This window comes from Lissotriton vulgaris, chromosome 1_1 (genome assembly GCF_964263255.1).
Source record: "Lissotriton vulgaris chromosome 1_1, aLisVul1.2, whole genome shotgun sequence".
Classification (NCBI taxonomy): Eukaryota; Metazoa; Chordata; class Amphibia; order Caudata; family Salamandridae; genus Lissotriton; species Lissotriton vulgaris.
In genome coordinates, this window is record NC_141685.1 from 1885547562 (window position 1) to 1885567252 (window position 19691).

The 19691-nt window shown below is 46.2% G+C and overlaps 1 protein-coding gene across 2 annotated transcripts in view; it reads left to right on the forward strand.

Moving 5' to 3' along the window:
• PNPLA8 (patatin like domain 8, phospholipase A2) overlaps window positions 1-19691 on the forward strand; it is a 295777-nt gene that overhangs the window by 24360 nt on the left and 251726 nt on the right. Inside the window, exon 2 of one of the 2 annotated variants that reach the window (XM_086919430.1) lies at window positions 10688-10784. The exons of the other annotated variant lie outside the window; for it this stretch is intronic. The gene's annotated coding sequence lies outside the window, so the exon portion shown is untranslated. The remainder of the gene's footprint in view (window positions 1-10687; window positions 10785-19691) is intronic. 2 annotated transcript variants of the gene reach the window in all.

Consider the following 19691-nt stretch of genomic DNA (forward strand, 5'->3'; position numbering starts at 1 on the left):
TAAACTTCTTTTTGTGCCTACCCTTTTCTTAGAAAGCCTTTGGGCTTAGGCTTAGCTTGCAATGCATCATTTTTTCTAAAATGAATGTTCAGTTTGTTCAAGAAGTGAATGGAGTATACGCTTTTCAAAATGAAACCCTTATTCATGCATGCATGGAAGAAAAACAGAATAGATTAGTGGATAACATTCTAGGAATCCTAGGCAAACATGGAATGACAGTTAAACTAGACAACTGCGCAATTCTACCTGAGCAAGTTATGAATTTAGGACATTGCATAAGTCTTGAGGGGACTAAATCAAAGGGAGATTTGGCCAAGGTCATCACAAAGGCTCATATTCCCTAAATTGTTGATGAAGTAAAATATTTCTTGGATTTTGGTGAGTATTATTCATGGTTTATTGAAGGTTTTGCAAGTGTCACAGAACCTTTGAAAAAAAATGGTTACGTAATGATGTGTATTTTGTTTGGGGGGTGAGGAGACTCAAGCATTTGAGATGACTAAACAGTTAATTGTGGGTGCATCCATTTATAAAACCTAAACAAGAAGGAGAATTGTATATCTTTGCAGTTAGTGCCAGGGCAATTGAAATGGGTGCTGCTGTGAGCCAAAGAGTGTAGCACTGAACATACAGTGGTTTTTGCTTTCAGGTGCTTATTTAAAGCGGAATTACATCATAGCACCATAGAAAGGGAGCCTTTGCATGTTTGTGAGCTACTGAACATTTTGTAACTTATGTGTGGGATAAAAATGAAATCATTTGTTCTGATCACAATCCACTTCAATATCTATTAGAGGAATATATTTCAAGGCACCCTCATTACTGGTACGGTTGTTATCAAGGCTGCAGGAGTTACATTTTGAGGATAATATACATGTGTCTGGTATAGACAATGCCAGACCAGATTTTGTAATATAGATTTTAGTTAGTTGGTGATGAAGTGACAAGGTACAATGAAAGTGGCACTGAATGTGTTGTAGATCTAATATATTTGTTGAATGGCAATAACATGGTAACTACAAATGTTTTATTTGCGGGGGACTTGCACAGACGCGTTTCGGCGTGCTGCCTTCGTCAGTGTGTATAACACTTCAACATTCGACATGTTAATAACGTTTTTCATGAACATAGACATCAACAAAGGACTGGCCCATACAAAGCACGTGTTCTGCCCACCAATGGGCTGTTATCCATGGACAGGGGGGTATTATTTATATTAAAAAGTTTAAATATTAAGCAATTTATAAAGCCGTGAATTGGCTAGTGTCCTCTGTTAGTCCATCTCGTCATGATTACTCCACTTTAACAAGATACACATGTATCGCACCGAGTCAATAAAAAGTTCATCAAATTACATCATTCAAAGACTTGATGTATACGGCAGTTCAAATCCATACCTATAATAAATCAATTTATTCAAATTCAAAATTTATCAATCGAATGTTATAGAAAAAATAGAAACATCTTAACTTCAGTGGCAAATTCACATACATGATCATGTAAAGCTAATGAGTGTTCTAATCAAAAAATTGATCAAAAAATTAATCAAAAAATTACAAATCACAATTTACAGCAGACATTTCGAAAATAGGCTTAAATTCATTGAAGGTAAATTTCATATCGGTGCATCTGGCTTTCCATGCATTGCAACCCATATGTTTGCATTCCTATTTGTTCTCAAATTACAGCTTTACTTTCCCAAATGGAACGCCATTTCCTCTCCACTGTTCAGACCCCGTGGATGCTTGGTAGAGAGATCTATGATATACCTTGACTCCAATCTGCGGAGTCGTCTTAAGCGGTCGCCGCCCCTGGCATTTGGTGGGACAATGTCCAAACCAAAATATTGCAGTTTATTTTGGTCCCGACCGTGTACCTCAGCAAAGTGGCGGGCCATCGGATAGGCGGGATCTGCCTTGTCGATGGCCCTAAGATGTTCTAATATCCTCAATTTCAGTTCCTTGATTGTGCTACCAATGTAGCGAAGGCCACAGGGGCAGTGCAAGCAATAGACTGCATATTGAGTGCTGCAGGTGATAAACTTTTTAATGAATATTTTCTTCCCTGTCTCGGGTATCATATACAATAGGACCCTTTTACTGCCCGCACAAGCCTTGCAGCGGCCGCAGGAAAAAAAACCTTTCTGTTCCTTAAGGGTGTTGGTCTTCAATATAGGTCTCTCCAGGTGACTAGTGACAAGCATGTCTCCTATTGACCTTGCTTTGCTGAAGGTTAGTAATGGATAAGCAGGTAGATCTTCCTTCAGCACATTATCTGTTTGCAGGATATGCCAGTTTTTTTTAAGCATCATTCTGAGGTCGTTGGCCCCTGATGAGTAGGGAGTGATCAGCCTAAATTTCCCTTTGCTTGTGGCTTCATCCTTTTCACGGCCCCCCTTATGGGTTTGGCAGTGAATAAAGTCCCTCTTGGAATCTTTCTCACCTTCCTCAATGTCCTTTGCTTTAGTTCTCTACCATACCCCCTAATTGTGAAGCGTGATAGGCACTCCGAGGCAGCCGCCTCGAAGGCAGAGTCCCTGGAGCAATTTCTTCGGAGCCTCAATAGTTCCCCATAAGGAATGCTCCTAATTAGCTGCGGGGGATGGCTGATGCTGGCAAAGAGTGTTGAATTGCCAGCAGTCTCCTTTCTATCCAATGCAGTGTGTAGTTGTTCCCCTTCTATGAACACTCTCAGGTCCAAGTACTCTGCTGCCACCGGACTAATTGAACCCGAGAACTGCAGGTTAAGGTTGTTGTCATTCAGTACCCTAATGTATTCCTCTGCTGTGTTCATCCCACCGTTCCAGACAATGAATAAATCGTCAATGTAATGATGCCAACACACTGTGTCCCCCTTGTCATGCCCAATCGTGCAGCTCCCGGGCACTTGCTTCTCCCACCAGCCCACGAACAAGTTCGCGTAGCTGGGAGCAAAGCAGGTGCCCATCGCCGTACCTGACCTCTGTAGATCAACTGGTCTTCAAATAGAAAAATATTGTGGGTTAGACAAAACTCAACAAAATCAAGGATCATTATATTATGCCTAGCAAATCTCATTTGGCGCTGGTCTAGGAAATACCGGACCGCTTCCAGGCGGTGCTTGTGTTCAATACAAGTATATAAACTGGGATGTCATCAGTGATGTCACTGACCATGTCATGAATGATGTAATATGTGACATCATCAGCAGTGGATTGCGGGTGCGCGAAATATAGTTAGTACAACTAACTATATAGGAGCAATTTCAATGATTTTGTATGAGTGAAATGTCCAGCTAACTATAACACCCCTAAAACTTATAGTTTTTTGAGTGAATTTCAAAGGTTTTTTAAATGCTAATTCCTAACTATATAGGGCCTGAAACCTATGGTTTTTTCAGTGAATTTGCAAGGTTTTTTAAATGCTAATTCCGAACTATATAAGGCCTGAAACCTATGTTTTTTTCAGTGAATTTGCAAGGTTTTTTTAATGCGAATTCTATTAGCGGATAACGTTTAAAAAGGTTAATATCCTCCTGGGACCACCTGAGCAGCACTAGGGGGTCAGGTTGTTTCTACCCTGCCCCCTTTTTGCATTTTGCACGTTTGGTTTTCTGCTTCTTTTGTGCCTAGGTCTACCTAGCATAAGATGAATGCCAACGCTTCCTGGTTAGAAGTGTTGACAGCCAATGAGCATGCTGCTTTCCTGCGAAAGGCATGCTGATTGGCTGCCACTGTCTGTCAACACTCCAAACCAGGAAGTGTTGGCAGCCATCTTGTGCCTCGGTAGAACCAATTTACAACAAGGGGTGGTGAGGGACAGAGTCTCTGAATTAAGCAGAAAGCTCTCACCCAGTCAAGAGATCAGGGCTAGATCCAACACCGTTTTTTAGCTCACTGCACCATCCCAGTTTCAGAACCTGGCTGTATGCAAATTAGTCTGTTCCTGTCCCAGTGCATGATGGGAACAGGGCAAACCAAACTACAAAAGCCAATTCTTACACTGGGAAGGAAACAAGCTCCCGGGGACCGGTTTCTGGCATTACAGCCGTCTTCGGCCCGGTTTGCTTGAATCCTGATGGTGCAATGAGCAAGGGTCTCACATCTGAGAATACCCTTCCACGCTTAGGGTGGACAAAAATATTTACAACAAGGGGTGGTGAGGGACAGAGTCTCTGAATTAAGCAGAAAGCTCTCACCCAGTCAAGAGATCAGGGCTAGATCCAACACCGTTTTTTAGCTCACTGCACCATCCCAGTTTCAGAACCTGGCTGTATGCAAATGAGTCTGTTCCTGTCCCAGTGCATGATGGGAACAGGGCAAACCAAACTACAAAAGCCAATTCTTACACTGGGAAGGAAACAAGCTCCCGGGGACCGGTTTCTGGCATTACAGCCGTCTTCGGCCCGGTTTGCTTGAATCCTGATGGTGCAATGAGCAAGGGTCTCACATCTGAGAATACCCTTCCACGCTTAGGGTGGACAAAAATATTTACAACAAGGGGTGGTGAGGGACAGAGTCTCTGAATTAAGCAGAAAGCTCTCACCCAGTCAAGAGATCAGGGCTAGATCCAACACCGTTTTTTAGCTCACTGCACCATCCCAGTTTCAGAACCTGGCTGTATGCAAATTAGTCTGTTCCTGTCCCAGTGCATGATGGGAACAGGGCAAACCAAACTACAAAAGCCAATTCTTACACTGGGAAGGAAACAAGCTCCCGGGGACCGGTTTCTGGCATTACAGCCGTCTTCGGCCCGGTTTGCTTGAATCCTGATGGTGCAATGAGCAAGGGTCTCACATCTGAGAATACCCTTCCACGCTTAGGGTGGACAAAAATATTTACAACAAGGGGTGGTGAGGGACAGAGTCTCTGAATTAAGCAGAAAGCTCTCACCCAGTCAAGAGATCAGGGCTAGATCCAACACCGTTTTTTAGCTCACTGCACCATCCCAGTTTCAGAACCTGGCTGTATGCAAATTAGTCTGTTCCTGTCCCAGTGCATGATGGGAACAGGGCAAACCAAACTGCAAAAGCCAATTCTTACACTGGGAAGGAAACAAGCTCCCGGGGACCGGTTTCTGGCATTACAGTCGGTAGAACCAAGGCACAAGAAAGCAGTGAAACAAAGGTAGAAGGACCCTGATGCCCTAGGCCTGCTCAGGGGGTCCCACAAGAACCCCCCCAGGCCCAAAAATATATTTATTTTTGTTTGGTTTTCCCCGTGGTACGCTAAGGGTACGCGTACATGGCATCGCACCCAGGGCGTACTCCGCGAAATTTAAAATAATAAAAATAGTGTTTTTTGACCTTCGGGGTCCTCCTGGGTCCCCCTGATAAAACCTAGGGGGGCAGGGGGTCTCTACCCTGCCCCCTTTTATAGTTTTCCCCTTTTGTTTTTCACCTCTTGTGTCTCGGTTCTACTGAGACACTAGATGGCGGACTCTCCGGACCGTTTGGAATGTTCACAGACACCCGAGAGCCAATAAGCTTTCCGCTCGTGCACTTCCGTGTCCCGCCGGGTGCGCTCCCGGGTACGCGTACCAGTAAGCGCGCATATAGATATATATGTGTTTTTGAAGTTAATTTTTGTAAAAAACACTGGAGCAATTTTCACCAAATATAGAAAAGGCACTTCTGCGTACCAGTCCCTACAATTTGGCCAAGTTTGGTGTAATTCCGTTCAGCCGTTAGGGCTGTAGCCGTGTCTAATCGTCCTATGGAAATTAACATGGGGAAAACACTTTTTGGGACCCCCATTTTTTCTCGGCTCCAGCATGGCGAATCCCCCCGAAACTTCCAGGGAAGGTGCGGAGCGGAGCTGGCCTAAATTTTGGAAAATTACGCGCAAATTCCTCAACCGGCGCCAAAGTTAATTCCAATAGAATGTTGCGGATTTCCTATGGTAGCTAGGTCCTAACTATATATACTCTGAATTGTTGCTTGAGGAATTTCCACAATGTGCCCATGAGAAATTGGCTGGTGATTTTGTGAACCCAGTACAACAGAGCTTTCCAAACTCTGCAGCGCGACACACTACTGTGTCGCCTGCCATGCTTTTGTGCGTCGCGCAACGACGAGGACACAAGCTCTATTCTATGATTGAGCAGGACGGTATTGCGCCTTTCAGTGACGCAGTACACGGAGGAAGGTGAGGGACCATTAGGTGTGTGTGCGCAGCTTCTTCCCTTTGCCGCGCGCTTCAAATGCACAGTGCAATTCCCGGCGCTCAGTACGTTTTTCAAACGAGTGGAAGCCCGGTGACAAGGAGGAACGGCGGCGAGTAGATGGTAAGGTTTAATCATCTGCTGCAGCTGCCTCAAAATGTGCCCAATTACATGTTTTACTTTGAACGAGGTGTGTATGCTGCCGTAAAAACAGAGAGGGATGTGGTAGAACCTATGTAACCAGGGTCCTCCAAAAGCTTCCGATATGCCCAATTGATTTTAGCGAAGTATAAAAACATTAAGATGGATATTGGAATACTAATTTGAAACCCGTGGGAGCAAAGTTGAGAATCAGAAATGTATTAAAGCATCAAAGATAGTGGAAAAGTGTTATTTTAGCGGCCAACTTCTTGAAACAGATGTATGGCTTATCATAACCTCACTTGACACCTCTTTCCCTCCCAGCATGCACTACCCCTTAAGTTTCAGAAGGAGAAACTAAGATAGCCGTTTTCCTTCGGTTCCCACTACAATACCTCTGGGCACTGAGCAGTGCAGAGAGTAAGGCCAGAGCAAAGTTGGGAAAAGCAGGTAGCTTTTTTGCTGTGCAATCCTATTCTATGAATTTGCTGTATGTGCCCGCATGATTCGGGCTTCCTTTCACCACTGTAGTAAAGGACCAAAGAGTTAAACGCAAGCCTAGTTTAAGTGTTGAGGCTGCTTCATTTGTTTTGTTTGTGTTCAATTATGTTTGAGCCTGCTTAGCACTCGTTTTTAGCGTGTTTACAGAAGAATTCTAAAGTGTGTGATAGCATTTCAGGTTGTTTAAATTAGGGCTTACCTGCAGAGTTGAACAGGTGAAAAGTGTGATCTGATACAGAATACTACCTGAACTCTTCCTATTCCCTCATCCACAACACACAATTTCCCTCTCGCCAAGACATTCCACACATACTACCACTCACCAATAATCCTCATCTAACAAAATAACCTACCTTAACACCAGAAAAGATCAGACCTTCCTACCCTCACCTCTCACAATTATAATTACTCTGCACAACCCAACACTACACAAACCCATTCATCCACGATTCTCATGCTCACCTCTCAACAGCTCGCGTAAATCATTGATTTTAGAGCACTAAAACCAGACACGCACGGTCCACATCCCCTTTACTCATACCCATTCCGGTTTCAACAAATGCAAATGGCAAATACCAGTCACATACACTTCACATCACCAAAACTACATTCTAACAGAATACAGCTTTGTTTTAACACCTTGCTTACCAAAAAACCTAGGGGGTCATTACGATGTCGGGCGGATTGCCTCCGCCAGGCTGGCGGTAGCCACCGCCGGCCTGGAGGAGGCAATCCGCCCGACATCCACACTAGTTTTACCCCCACCATATTAGTATGGCGGGGGGACCTCGGCGGACGGAGATAACAAATGCCGCTTTTCCGCCCCGGTCGCCTTGCGGCCGGGGCGGAAAAGGAATAATATGGTGGCAGTGTCTATCAGATACTGCCAGCCATATTATGATGTTTGTATTTAGGTGCCTTTCCCCTGTGGCATGTGGTCTTCATTCTGGGAACTCCCTGCGGGCCCCCAGAGTAAAGGAGAGGTGAGGGGTGCACACGGGGGGTACCTGTGGTACCCCCCTTTATTTGCAACACAAAGCGGCAGGCACCGCACGGTACATGCCGCTTTGTAAATGCAAATGCTGAAATGCATTTTTAGCATTGTGGCGGGCGGTGGAGAGAGCACCGCCCACCACAATGCTAAAAATACAGGATGTGCCCGCCACTGTGGCAGGCACATCCTAATACTCCCCACGGGACCCCCGCCCTTATGGCGGGCGGTCCCTATTACCACGAGGATGGCGGGCGGGCAAAGTCCGCCCGCCATCCTAATGACCCCCCTAGTGTTAAGGAGCATTAAGGATCCACGGAGAATATGCTCACTTGAGGATTATGGAAACTTCCAATGTGGACTAAATAGAAGGGTGGAGTGAATGTATACATCACATATTCCCTGATAACACATTGCGCAGTATAGTTGGGCAGGAAACTTTATGCCATTAAAAGGGGAGCGGTTTAAGGGTTCAGGTGGTGGAAGGAGTAAGGTTTCAGTGTGGTAGGGGTTATAAGGGGAGTTTAGGGTTCATGGGTGGGTGAGGGTAAGGGGTATTTAGTGGTTTTAAAGGGTTTGGGGATCAATAGGGGTATCCGACCTTCAGAAAGCTTTCTGCGAAGTAGTCTGTAATCAGGTTTACATTTTAAACAAGCCACAGGTGGAAGCTCAGCGTTCTAGTGTTAAATGTTAATAATCTGCCTGCTGCACAACTGTCTGTTTTGTTTGCTCATTGTTAGAAAAGCAGACCGGCAAAGGATGGTTGGTGTTTTTTTTTTAAGAATGGGGTTGCCAAATATGGAATGTGGCCTGCACAATTAGCCTTGATGAAAAGAAGATAGCTGTTTTGTATCTGGGATATGAGAGATCGTAACTTTATATTTCTGCTTTTTATCGCATTTTAGGGCTCTGTAAACAAAGAAGCAGTTGAGGCTGCTACCTGGTAGCAGTAGTAGGGCGGGTTGGGGGGGGGGGGGGGGTAAGGGGTGGAAACCACTGGTTTAAATTAAGCACTGCTCTTCTCCCTATCTCCATCCTCATTCATCTGTCCTTCTTTCACCTGTCTCCTTCCTATCGCTTCATGTCTCTTCCCCTCGTGCCTTTCACTCATTCTTATCGCCTCCCTCCCTCTCATTTTTCCATCCTCGTTCGCCCTAAACCTAAACTCTCTTCTTTGTTACTCTTTCTGTTCATTCTATATCCTTCCTCACATATCCATCACTAGTCTTCATGTTTCTCTCCATCTTCCACCGTCTTCCACTTCTTTATTCTTTCCCTGCCATCCTTATTTCTGGTTCTTCACTATCTCCTTTGCTCATTCTTATCTCCCTTTCTTTTCTGACACTTTTGTCTTTTTTCAACCTTTCCTTTCACTAATTTGCTCTCATATGTCATTTTTGAGATATGAGAGCAAACTATCCTATAAATTGGTCTCAGTGTTCCAAAATGGGCTTTCCCCCTTAAAGTGTGAAGTTGATTGTCTGTGATCATCGTCACTTGCCACAATGTTGGCCTGGTAGATTTTTTTCAAAGGCTTCTTTTGGTTCTAGATCTGGTACTGTACATTTCTCATCCAACTTGTTTAAAGGGTTTGCAGTGTGTGCACCCGCACTTTTTGTGCCGGAAATCACTGGGGCATGTGTCAATGTGTGCATGATTATATTCTTGTTTCAGGCACAAACCTAACCTTACACCCAGTTTTGCCAGTCACTGTCTTTGTTAGAACAGGTTCACAAATGCTTTATTAACCTTCCTGCTTTCTCAAATTAGGTGGTTCAGGGTCGCTCGCAATGCTCGCTCACATTACCGTGTCGCAAAATGATGAATGTCTAAAAAGTATGTCACCAACATGAAAAGTTTGGAAAGCTGTGCAGTACAAGGATTTCCCAGTGGTGCAAGTTCATCATAATTTGGGTGGATTATCATTCTAAATGTGTGAATTAATCCCCTTTGAGGGATGCCATTACATGTTGTTTGGAGAAGGTGCTCAGGATAGAAGGCTGTTCTAGATTATTAGTGTCTGACAATGGTGTCCATTTGGTTTCATCTGAAATTAAATAATATCCTATTAAGTCTAGAATTATACAGCTAACAGTTGCCCTTTTGAGCCCCCAAAGTAATGTGGCGGAGAGAGTTAACAGAATGGGTAAAGAACGTTTATCAACTTTAGCTGGAATAAACATGGAAAAAGCATTGGAGATACATTTTCAGATGATCACATACCTTTTTACTATGGTGGCCAAACCACTTAGATTATTATGTCTTAAAGAACCAATTTCTAAATTGACAGGAAGTTTGTGGCAAGAAGCATCGTGTCACGTGTCAACAATTAAAGATAAACCTCATACAGTAGAAACTAAAAGTGTTAATACAACGTGCCTCGCCATGTAAAAGTACATGATGTTAAGGTCAGTGATGTTAAGATTCACAGACTTTTGCTGAGGGTAAAACTGTTTACAAATGTTTCAACAAGACCCGTATAATTAGAGTGAGCAAAGTATCTCTGTAAGTGCAGAATGGTGTGTTATGGAATATAGATGTGATGTGAAAGTATGTGTCAGTTGGCATGGTGAGGAGAAAACTGGCGATTCCTGCTTCAACTGTAAAAATATGGAATAGTGGGCGTTTAAGAGGTGAGTGCAAATTTATGTGTAAAGCAAAATAAAACTGTGTGTGAAGAATTCATAATTTGTGGATCAAAACTATGGTTTACAGGAATTAGTTGCTGATGGTGAAAGCTCAAATGATTAAAACGGTTGTGTTCAAGATTTAGCCAGAGGTTAATTCATTACGAATCTGAGATCATGAGAAAGCAAGCTGTATGTCTAAATAGAAGGAGACTCATTTATAATTGGGAGACTATGTGTCTCAATCTTTAATTTATACTGACAATAATAGTGAAATTATTCCGTAGGAGGATTCTACAACAGATCTCACAACATGTGTTGAAGACAGCCTATGTGACAACAATTTGATAATTTAATTATCTGGAAAGCAGGAGCAACAGAGTGGTGAGAGTGCCAATGTACCTTAAAGTTTGTTTGTTTCTGAAATTGTTCTATGCATTCTCTGCATTTTACTTTTGTTATAAGTATAGGATAAGTGTACTTTTACTGCTGTTATTAGGTTTTTGTGATGTATATGTTATTTTATTTCCATATATGGCCGGGATGCCTGTCACCCCCTCCCAACACAATCCCCAAGGATGGGAAGACGGACACAGTTCTTGAACTTTTGGAAGGCGGGAGGGAGTTACCCCCCCGGCCGTATTTATTAAAATATGAAACAAAATTAAAACATTAAAATAACAGTTTCATATCATGTACAATTTTTCATTTATGACATTACGATGCAGACACGCTTATTGGCTAACCTTAACAAATCTCTAATACAAAGGTTCTCCTAGCCGAGTCTAGACATCCTGCAAATGCATACTTTCTAAATAAAAATTGTACATCCTAACATTACGGGCCAAGGGCAAGGTCGTAACCGGTGTCAGATCCCTAATACCAGAACTCCCCCCTCACTTGTGAGGGGCGGGCGCACAGAGGACTGTACCTCTGTGCCAACTTCCAATTTCCCTTGTCTTAGCGGGCGCCCCTTATTTAACTCGAAGCCATCTTAGTGGTCGTCCGAGGACTCGTGTGAGGTGTCTAGAAGGTAGCGTAGACCCCCCTCCCACCCCACACTGCTTACCACATCCGCCGTCGCGGATGTCCTGGCCCCGGGAAATTCGTAGGAGGGGCATGTAGCCGCCTCCTCCCCTGGGAGGGGCCTATGACCGCCTTCCCTTTAGGCGACCCCATACTTAGTGGGTGCTGCCTCCCCGTGTGAGGGGCCAATGGCCGCCTCCCCCGGGCGCTCCCATCCATAATGGGTGGCGCCCCCCCTCTAGGGATCTTGAAATTACTGCTCACCGATCATGACCTTACCGCCACAGGCCGGATAGTTGACTGGCTATCCGGACCCCCCCACAAACTCCTACTAAAGGTCATGGATTTACAGACCCCTTAACCATGCTATGAAGTCTCCTATGAGTAAGACATTCCCCTCCCGGGACAAATGGACCCCATCTTTGAGATACATGTGGTCCCCCCCGAATACATCCATGTGGAATACAATGCAACTGTCCTGAGCGAAACAACCTACTAAGTTTGTTATTGACTTTCTTTACTGAATGATTCAAAGCTGTCACAGAGAGGGCCCCCCGCCACACCTTCCTGGGAATCATGTGTGACCATGCTATCGTGCACCCTTGAACCCTTCTCGCCAACCAACTAATAGTGGATAGAATTCGCTCGAGTAGTACTCGCCGACCAATTGTCACCAAATCATTGCCTCCCAGGTGTACTATGATTACAGACGGCGGTGACCTTGTCCGCCCTAACAGTCCCTCAATAAAACATTGAAATTGGTCAATACAGAGCCCGCCCCTGCCGTGGAAGGTCACCCTGTACCCGTATTCCCCAGCCACGTGAATCATGTCACCTGCTTTGAATACGTCCCTGGCACGCCTCAAGTATGAGTGGCCAACGCCCCACACCACTCTTCCCTCAGCCGGTGATCTTTGACCGCTGGTCCCCAGGTGTCGGGTCAACTGCACAGTCCGCCCCGCATAGCATGCTCGCGAAACTGTAAACCAAACAGCAAACAAGAAGCGTGAGTGCATGACATTGGCTTCACAACATGTGCAACCGCACATACCTTTTATAACAGTTCGAGGACCAACGTCCCAATTGTTTCACCTTTTCAACACTCAGACCCCTGGCTGTAGCCTCTGTAGCAGCCCCTATCCGGAAGGAATGGGTCCCAAAATCTCTCGGGTCCAAGCCCGCTGCCGCGATTGCCATTGTTAGCACCCGCTGAAACTGAAACCTAGTCAGTGGGGTGGCGTTGGTGTGTCTCAGCAAGCTTCCCCCCCATGATACCGCCCTTTGCGCTAAATATTCCTCAACGCATTTCACTGGGCACATGGGGGACCCTTGCATGCGCTGGACAACAATACTGTCCCCGATAGCTCCCTGATCGGTTTTGGACCTGGCTATTGTGACTACCATTGAATCACCCTTGATCAGAATGTGTTCTCGACACAGACCTCCCCCCGTATCCTGCTTATTCTTTGCCACCAGCTCGCTCACCCGCATAGCCCCATGGAATGCTAATGCGAAAGCGGCCCGGAACAGCACTGCCTCTGACTGGGATGAACATGTCGCAGGGAGTACGGACATCAACAGGGACAACCTTTCTAGCCCAAACGGGTGCCTCTCGTCCACTCTATGACCCTCTAGGCGTTGCCACCCTCGCAGTGCCTTCTTTACCAGAAAGGACGATGTGGGGTCCATGTTGCCATGCGCCTGCGCCATGAATGCAATGGCGGCCCGGTGCCTATTGGCCGTTGCCGCTGATCGGCCTGCCTTGTGGAGTGACACTAGAAACTTCAGGACATACTCCTCCTGCCCCCAATGATCCCCTCTTGCTGGACCCAAAAATGCCCAATAGGAACGAAACGCTCCTTCGTATGCCTTCCTTGTCCTGGGGGCTAGACTTGCTCCCACGAGGTCCTGTAATCCGGGGCACCGAGTAACCAGAGAGCTTCGGGAAATGGTGCCGCCACCAAGTCCGCGGAAGGTAGATAACCCCTGAAGGCCTGCATGTGGGAACGAGAGAGTGCATCAGCCGCCTGGTTCAGTACACCCGGCACGTGTCTTGCCCTAAACTGAACGTTCAGTCTCATACACAGTAGTACAATTTCCTTCAGTAATCTCAATATCCACTTGCAGCGTGCTGCCTTATTATTTATACATTCGACCACGGTCATGTTGTCGGACCAAAACACCACTGTGCGATCACGAAACCCATCTGGCCATGCCTTCAGGGCCACAAAATTGGGGAACAGCTCAAGAAACTCAATGTTACCTGTGAGCCCACTGGTGTGCCACCATGTCGGCCATGTTTGTGCCGACCATCGATTACCGAAGATGGCGCCAAATCCCACACTCCCCGCCGAGTCGGTCCACAAACCCAGCTCCTCCGAGGAAGCTGGTGGCTTGCTCCACACAACTCGACCATTGAAGTCCGCCAGAAATGCCAACCATATGCGCATATCCTGGCGAACCTCTGCAGACAGTCTTGTGCGGTGGTGCCCTTCCTTGAGACCGACCATGGCTTGTGCAATAGAGCGGGAAAAGGGGCGAGCCATTGGTATCACTCTAAGGGCAAAGTTAAGCTGTCCCACAGTTTGCTGTAACTGATGGAGAGTTACTTTCTCTTTGCTAATGCACAGTTCTAGAGAGGCCCTGAACTTCACCACTTTTTCCTTGGGCAAACGGAAGCATCCCTTCACAGAATCGAGCTCAATTCCAAGAAACTAGAGTGAAGTCGATGGCCCCACCGTCTTCCCTGGTGCCAATGGCACACCAAACTGCTTCATGAGAGTGCAAAATTCCCGTAAAGCCTGTGCACATTCCGTGTCACCGGCTGGCCCCAAGAACAAAAAATCATCTAGGTAGTGCATAACCTGGGCATAGCCCGTGGCCCTGGTGAATGCCCATTGCAAAAAACAACTGAATTTCTCAAAATAAGCACAAGAGATGGAGCAACCCATTGGCATACATCTATCCATGTAATAGCGTCCCTGAAAAACAAAACCTAACAGACGTTGATCCTGTGGGTGTACCGGGAGCAACCGGAACGCTGACTCAATATCCGATTTAGCCATCAGCGCTCCGGGCCCCAGGCGATTCAACATGGCGACGGCCTCATCGAATGATGCGTACCGCACCGAACAGGTTCCTGGATCAATCGCATCGTTTACCGAAAGACCCCTAGGAGCCGACAAGTTATGAATTAACCTAAACTCACCTGGGTCCTTCTTGGGGACTACACCCAGTGGTGAACAAACGAAATTATTGACTGGCGGGTGCCTATATGGGCCAGCAACCCGGCCACGGGCAACCTCTTTTGCAATCTTACTCTCCACCACCGCCGTATGCTGCTGAACCGACAGTTGGTTTTCACACCGTGATTCTCCCCGAAAATCCCCCGCCGGGATGTGGAAACCATACGAGAAGCCGTCTCGCAACACCCCAGCGGAGACATGATCAGGGTATTCATTCAGCCAGGGGATCATTGCCATGATGTCTACGGGGGTAGGTAGCGGTGCCCCTTGGTCGACATTAGACCTGTTTGGCCCCTCCTCTACCCCCTGTATCACCATTCTTGGCTCTGCACGAACTCTCAGGGTGTGAAGAGTGTCCGCACCCCGCACACTCATGCCTGAACTTACATGTCCCTTGTGGCCTCGTGCACTTGCCTCTGTTAAAGTTCCAACAGACCCCTTTTTTACCCCCGTTCCCACCACTTCTTGGTTGGTGGTCACTAGTGGTGCCCGCTCGAAAGGGCGCCGCCGAATAATGGCGGGAGGGCTCCGACCCATTCCCGCCAAGCGAAGACGACTTCGTCGTGCCCGCAGGAGCTGCTTCTGCCAAGAGATGGAGTCGAAACAATCCCACGTCAGAGATGAGTCGTGCTCCTTGGCCTTACGAAACTTACTATCATAACCCAACCATTGATTGCCTTCATATGTTTCATAGAAATCCATTATACGTGTCTGGTAGCAAGCCAATTCGGTCAACACCTCGGGCTTACGTTCCCCCATGATCGCAGTGAACATTGCAAATGCCTTGGCCCAATTAGAGATCGTCTCATCCACCCTGAATCCCGCCATTTTTGCACGCCATACGCTCGGGTGCAACAAATCCTTTTGACTTTTAACATGCTCCACCTCGTGGTGGTCAGTCAAGAGAGAAAACATATTCACATATTTATCAGCCCAAATCAATTCTTTCGTGGCCAGCGGGATATGTTGGACCACCCTTTCCCTTCTTGAGGGTAACGCTCCCTCCCTTGCCATTGGCAATGGCTGCTTACCCGAATCGGTAGCTGGTCCTGCTGTTGTTCCAACGCCAGACGCCGGTCGTTCAGAGGGAACCTGAGGGGAAACCAGAGGGAGATTCGCCTTCGCAGCATCTCTCGATTGCCGCAACTGCTTCATTAGTAACCTGGCCTCTTCGGCCGTGTCTCCTGGTGCCGTAGTACCCTCAGTACCTTTGCCGAGCCATGCGGCCAACTCCGGAGGCATATCCTCCTTGTTAGTGGGCGAAACCACAACCAGAATCGGTTGGCCTGTGTCCGGGATCGGAACCGGGGCCTCCACTGGACTAACCGGGCTTGCCGGGGGTGACTCGGGAACTGGGGCCTCCCCCCCTGCTGCCCTATTCCTGGCCCTTTTACCTCTCCCAGCGGGGACTACTCCCGGCAATGCTGGCCCGATTACTTTCTTCGGTCTGCCCGTATTGTTCATCGCCGCCATCTGCTTTTTCATGCTCGCCATATCCTTCATTAGCATGCGAAGCATCTGCTCAGTCCCTGCCTTCTCTCCGGCCTTCTTGCCAGGCATCGTTATCGGTTATTCGATCCTTGATGCTCACGAGGTCCTGGATCCGAGGGTACGGAGTTGCTGAAAGAGAAACACAACAATTACAAGTTCTCAAAAATGGCTCCTTGTTCCGTCGAGGGCTCACGTGCAACGAGGGGGTGCAGCTTCCAAGCACAGGAACAAGAGGATGCTTCTTTGGATTGTTGCTCCTTTTATTCTTCTTCGGGAGGGCGTGTACCCTCCTCCGGTCTGCCTACAGGGCGTGGCCAACGGTGTAGGTGTCTAGGACAACCCCTCTTGGGCGGGAAAAAGGCGCACCCCGGCTACGCCGCTTCGGGCATACCAGCCGAGACACGCCTCCCGCCCAAAATGGTTTCCCGGGGGGATCCGGGCCCCCTACCATACGTTCGGGGGGACCGAGTGGTCGCCCCTTTCCATTCATGTTCTCCATTGTTTATCCCAAAAATGTGTATGTTTTCTTTTATAAGGGGAAAGATGGTATTGTGTGTAGTATTTGTTCTTTCTTTTGTTGCATTTCATGAGGCTTGGAATGTGTCAGAAGCTGTTGAATGTTTGGGTTCGAAACAAGAGGTTGTGAGAAACAGTTGAGACTCTTCTGAGGATCGGTGGGTATTTTGTTAGCTGGGATGAAGTTACAAATATGGAATAAACGTCAACCAATTTTAATCCCATTGGTGTACAGTATATCTGTCACCACAACATGGCCTTCCTGGCGTGGTAGGTTTGGGGAATGGCTGTCACTTTCTTGATGAATTCATATACACAAACATGTTGAATGAAGAGCCAGGCTCTTGCGTTCACTTGGAATACTTCCATACTCTTTTCTAGATACACATGAGAAAGCAGGAGAGTAGGTAAGTGATACTGAGATGAGACATATTGATTAAATAATGCTCATGGTAGCTGAGAAAAGAGAACTATTTCATAATCTTCTTGGAACGTTATGTTTAACTTATTTGAGCCCAAAAATAATGTCGCAGACGAAAGAACTCTGGATTGTTCGCAAAGAGCTCCAGGCCCTGAACTTTCACACAATTTTGTGGCATCCTACCTAACCAAGTTATACTTAGTGAGAAGACATACATGTTTAATCAGAGAGTAAAGGTCCAGTCTGTCCTGGCATTAGTCAAGAAGAATAGGCGTGCTACTGAATGTAACTTCTGTGTTTCATGCACAGTTGGTTCATATTTTGCTACTCTGTGTGTTTGTATCATTGATCGTTTTGTTAAGTCAAGGGCGTTGTGCTGAAGAAATACCAGGGAGAGTTTCTGTACAAATATTACAAACTTGAGTGTTATGATCAAAGTTCTTTGCTCCTGCCTTTGTTCTCCCTACACATCTAGTTCAGGCTTCTATCACCATTGGTGGCAGACGAACAGCATAGTTTTAAATATTCAAACGTCAATTTGAAGGATTTAGAGAAAGAATCGTTATGGATTAACTTGAGAGAATATAATATAAGAAACCGATACTTCAGGTTGGTGAATTTGTCTTAGACTATGTATAGTGGTAAAAGTATTGCTGAACGAAAGTGTATAAAAGGTTAAAAAAAGACAGTGACTATAACTAGCCCCTCAAAACCATGATGTGACATTCGAGGCATTTTAGAATTAGTATCACATATTTGCGACCTTGCAGCATTACATGTATTGTTTGCCCACAACAGTAAGAATAAAGACTTACTGCTCTGTTGCTTATATTTTACTATGAATAACACTTGCAAGAGAATATTTTGAAAGCAGCCTATCCTACTTGTGATTTATATATATCCTTCCTACACTCAATGAAATTCCTTAAAGGATTTTGTAAGAACTCTAACCACCAGAGTGAACTCTAGGGCATTCTTCATCATTGAGCTCTCATTCACAACACCGAGGGGCCTATTACGATCTCGGTCATCGCTTTCAATTGCGACCGGCTGATTACAATACAGCCGGTCGTAATTGAAACCAGCCGTTCATTGCGACGGGCTTCCGATAGGCTACAGCAGCCGTTCGGCCAGTTGGAGACTGGCCTGTAATCCCCTAGGAAGGCCTTTCTGCCTTCGGAATTATGATGCTCGGTTTCTCACAGGCTTTCCATGCTGGGCTTTCCGACGTGGAAAGCCTGCCGGAAAACCAGTTTGGGGACCCTTAACCCCTGCACCCAGCGGCCGCCGGTTGTGGGCTGAGGGGGCACCTATGGTCCCCCTCTGTTAATCCCCGAGGTGCCTGCCACGGGATGCAAGGATTAACACAGTCTCCCATTTCTCTATGGGAGCTAGTGTTACGGGTGGTTTACGGGCATAGCACAAGCTCCCATAGAAAAATGGAAGAATTGTGTGGTCACATCATAATAGCGGTGTTAGACCGCCTACCGGAGATTGGTCGGTCCAGAGCCCATGGCGACATCGTAATCAAGCCCAGAGTGTGTTTCAATGGGTTCAACCTTCACGTGAATGGAAGGAGCACTCCTAAGGGTAAATGTTCTGTAAGGATCTATAACGCTGCTGAAATCAACTCCGATATCTGTTAAAATAGAACTCTTATAATAAGCAAGTTCCAGGGTAAGAATAAAACGAAGATAATGCTGAAAGGGACGGTCTTAGGAAATCCCCAGCAAGTGAAAAACTATAATCAACAGGTTTCAGTAATCTTTGCGCCCATGAGGTCTTATGGCTTTCTTCAGGACTAAGAGTGTTTTTTATATACAGATCCAGTGTAATCAACAATCTGCATTGAGGTGTGAACATCTGCTGTTCTCCATAATCAACCTACGATAGGTGTGAGGAAACATGTAAGCATTAATGCCATTCATTCACTTGCACACTCCTATGATCCAGTGCTTTTTTAAGGTGCCTGTAAAAGGAAAGAGAAGCATGGACAAGCAGTCAGCAAGGCACCTAAATTCGATGTGCAATTCTTATACACAAGCGCCATCACCCGTTGTGTTATATAAAAAAAATCCTTTGTGATAGCTCTCAGATAAACTAGGCAGGTTTTGGAGTGAGGGGAAGCCACAAGTCATGATGGCACAGGTACTAGGTATATATATCCATGGCAGAGACTTCTTTCTGAAAATTACTTGCCATTGCTACTGATTGATATCGTTCCAAACCATGATGAGTCCAGTTGCTAACTGTTTTGTGGGTCTGAGAGGGGCTGCTTGCCTGTCTGTCACGTGTGTCTGTGGAATTTTACTGCAACAAGTTATGTTGTGGTTGTATGTCCGGTGGTGTGAGAGCTCCTATTGCTCCCATCCATTCAAACCACTGGAGAAATATATTTGTAAGCAATGTCCTTTTAACTGAGGTGCTTTGTGGCATAAGGGCACAGTGGACCTATGTGTCTCTACCCAAGGTGGGCATCCAGAATTGATTGCCCAGTACTTCTAATTAAGATAATCCCAATCTTTGTTGACTGCACAAGCGAAGGTCCTTTGAGCTTGAGAGGGATAACTCACCCAGGTTCTCTGACTGTTT